This window comes from Mus pahari, chromosome 7 (genome assembly GCF_900095145.1).
Source record: "Mus pahari chromosome 7, PAHARI_EIJ_v1.1, whole genome shotgun sequence".
Taxonomy (NCBI): Eukaryota; Metazoa; Chordata; class Mammalia; order Rodentia; family Muridae; genus Mus; species Mus pahari.
In genome coordinates, this window is record NC_034596.1 from 27,776,575 (window position 1) to 27,780,116 (window position 3,542).

At 51.9% G+C, this 3,542-nt stretch overlaps 1 long non-coding RNA gene across 1 annotated transcript in view; it reads left to right on the top strand.

Moving 5' to 3' along the window:
• The first annotated feature begins 428 nt into the window (after positions 1-428).
• Positions 429-3,542, top strand: part of LOC115064386 — a 21,525-nt gene continuing 18,411 nt past the window's right edge. Inside the window, exon 1 of the long non-coding RNA XR_003844204.1 lies at positions 429-985. This is a non-coding gene — a long non-coding RNA (uncharacterized LOC115064386). The remainder of the gene's footprint in view (positions 986-3,542) is intronic.

Sequence of the window (3,542 nt, forward strand, 5' to 3'; positions counted from 1 at the left end):
TGTTTTGGCTGGCAACCACGGATTCCATCAGACAATGGGGATTTTTTTGTTTGTTTGTTTCTGCACTGCTTAGACAAGCCAGTGGACATCAGTCACGCCCTGTGTGACAGGTGCTGTGAAGGCGAGATTGCGAACCTCCACAGGAGCGGCATCCCTCACGCACAGGAGGGCGGAGGCTTGGCTGCTGGGAGCACCGTCTCTGTCTCTGCGGATGGAGCTGAGCTCTGTGGACAGTTGGACATCCGCCTGAGGCTGCACACGTCTGCGCCTGGGTTCTGCCAGCTTCCCGCTGTGGAGAGCAGCTGCCCGGTTCCTGCTCTTAGATGTGGGTAGAATGTGAATCTGCCGAGCTCTGCTCTCACAGATTAAAAAAAGAAACCCAGGCTGCTTTTATGTCTGTTGGAGACAGCCTGCCTTCTGAGAGCATGGGGCTTGGTACTTACAGCCCAAGGAAGTGTCCTAAGGCTGACGGCTGGCTTGCTGTCTGTCATTTCAGGGCAGAGGGGGAGCTTTGGAGACTGGGCTCCAAGAAAGCAAAAGGACCAGGCAAGTAAACAATTGAGTCCTGTGTTTTCCCCGAGCCACAGCCATGGGAATCCCACTTCCACACTGAGATGTGCATGGAGATAGGAGCTGTGCGGCCGTACTGTCCGTGTGTCTAGGAGGCGAAAGAAGCAAAGAGAGCAGAAGGAGGCATGGTGCTTTGGGGAAGAACGGTGTCCTGGAGAGACTGGCGTTTCTGCCTCTGTGTGAACATCTGGCAGGGACAGAATACCCAGCCAGGTTGACGGGGGAGGAGGCAGTTCACTCATCCCATGTGCTGTGAAGGCAGCTGAAGCTGGTACTTCCCTTCTGTTTCCAGTTCCTGTCATCTCAGTGGAAGGAGTGGGTAGAGGTGGACCAGGGACACAGCAGTGGACATGTGGAGTGCATCTCCTCTTCTTTGGCCTCAGTGAGACTCATCCTGCAGCTCTGAATACTACAGGTGTGTGTTTGCAAGGTCAGCCAAGGACAGAAAACCATCTGGTTTCACGAGGCTGAGGCTGTAAGCAGTTTGGTACAGAGCCTGACATGCCTGCCGCACCCTGGGGAGAGGATGCTACTGTTGCCGCTGGCCGTCTTCTGCTGAGCTTGGGTTTGGTCAGTTGGCTCCATTGTTTGGGATCCTTCTGGAGACCAGAACTGGAACCCTTCTGCCTCTTCGTACTACTATCTTGTGGCTGCCAGCATATTTTGACTTATAGCTATCTAGATCCCTCCAATTTCTGTCATTATGGGCATACGACCTCTTTTGGTCTGTGTCACTCTCCCGCCAGATTCTTGTGAGAACACTGTGCCTCAGTCAGGGCCCCACCTACTGGACCACAGTACTTGTCCTCAGTCCATCTGCAGAGGCCCTTTCCCTTGGTTTCCAGGGACCTAGACCTGCAATATTTAGAAGCCATAACATAAAGGAAGGTTTGGTATAGGGTAGAAATGGAACTTCCAAATAGAGACTTGAGCTTGGGGTGACACCACAATCCATGAATTGTGTGTACTCAGAGGAACTGGGATGGAGAATGGTCCCAGATGTATGGACAGAGGTTCATTTCTTACTTGTGGGAGCCTCAGTTTATCATTGCTCCACAATGTGGGCATTTTGCTATAATGCCTGGCTTGTTGAGGTCATGTATGTGAGTACTTTGGTCCAGTGGCTGGCAGAGACCCCCTGGGGAAGGCTGCTGCTGCGGCTGTCCTTGGCTGAGCGGGGTTTGCCTCTGCCACATTCCTCGCTTTCATATCCCACCGGTACTCAGCTTGGTACTCAGCCTCAGACCTTCCAGAGTGAGATTTGCATTGAGAAAATGGGGAATGGGAGGCAGGGCGATGGCTTGATGAGTAAAACTCTTTCTGTGTGAGCCTAAGGACCCACGTTTACATCTCCAGCATTTCCATAAAAAACTGGGTATGATTATGCATGCCTGTAAACCCAATCGTGGGGGCAGGGGAGGGGGTGGGGGAGGCAGAGCCAGGAATATTCCTGGCATTGGCTGGTCAGCCACCTCACTGAAGTGGTGAGCTTTCCGTTTAATGACACACCCATCTCAAGTTTGAGAGTGAATGAGGAAGATGTCCAATGGCCTTTTCTAGCCTCTGCACACTCTCGTGCACGCATCCCCACCCCACAAACTCATGCACCTCGAGCATGCGTGCACGCGCACACGCGCACACGCACACACTTTAAAAGTAATGAGAAAGTAGAAGTGTGAACAGCAAGCTTCGTGAATCTGCCCAGGTGTCATGGCTGAGTGAGGAGGGAGCTGGAACCTGGGGCAGGGGCAGGCATGTACAGAGAGGCTGTGAGTAGACCTGGCCAGGGGCTCTGTGCTACTGAGTCAGCCTCCATCCTGCTGAGTTCTCTGTGGGGACTGGAACCTCAAAAAGCTGCTGTAATGCTCGCCTGCCTACAGAGCTTAGCTCTCTGCTCTCATCTTCCCATGGCAACTAGGGAAGGGGCCAGGAGAGTGATCTGATCTGCAGAGGCGTGGGTGGGTGTCTGCCTGGCTTCCAGCTCAGGGCTCCTCAGCCTGTCTCTGCTACTCGGTAGCTCCTGAAACACCACACATCCTGTCACCAGATCTGTCCTGCACGGCAGAAGAGGAAACTGAGAGGAGAAGTCTGTGCTCAAAGCTACTGAGCTTATATGGCTGGGAGTGACACCTAGAACTTTTGATGGGGTGGCCTCTTTGTAGGGAGCTCTGTTGGCTTGAGGTAGCTGAATCTGCATGCCTTGATTGGATTTATCAAGGGGCCTTGTTGAAGCCACAAGGCAAAACCAGTTGTTATTTGAGATCCATAGACATCTTTCACATGATAATCCTTGAGTATTTGGAGAGTCCTCTTGACAGACCCTGGGAGGTTCTGTAGGGGTAGGCGTAGCTTTAAGTGTAGCTGAGTAGGGGTAGGGGTAAGAATAAGAGATAAAGATAATGGTAAGGATAGGATAAGTGGAAGGGTTAAGGTTAGGGTTAGATGAAGGATAAGCACAAGGGTAAGGTTTAGGGCTAGGTCTGGGCCATGACACAACAGAAGCATGTAAAAGTGGGGATATCATGGTACCCTCTGGGTGTTGATGAAACCTGGAAGTTGGTGGCCAGTAGCAACCAGTGGCGGTTTGGGGGTCTCCCACTGAGCCATTTACTACAAGACAAGCCAGAAAAATGGCAGCGGTGATCAGAACAGGCTCGGGTCCCCAGACTGGGGCTGCTCTCCAGTTGTTGAGAGAAAGTAAAAGCTCCGGGTTGCTGAGGCTCTCACGCTCACGTGACCTTGGGAAAGAGGCAGGTCTACTCTGCCTCCCTCTCCCACCCCGCTCACTTGTCCTGCTGGCTTTCGGGAAAAGGCTCTCCTCATTCTCTGAAATATCTTTAAAGTCTAGTGGCTAGTTAGCTGACACCTTTGCTGGTGGATAAATTTTTATGTTTTTTTTTTTCCTTTCCTTTCCTTTCCTTTCCTTTCCTTTCCTTTCCTTTCCTTTCCTTTCCTTTCCTTTCCTTTCCTTT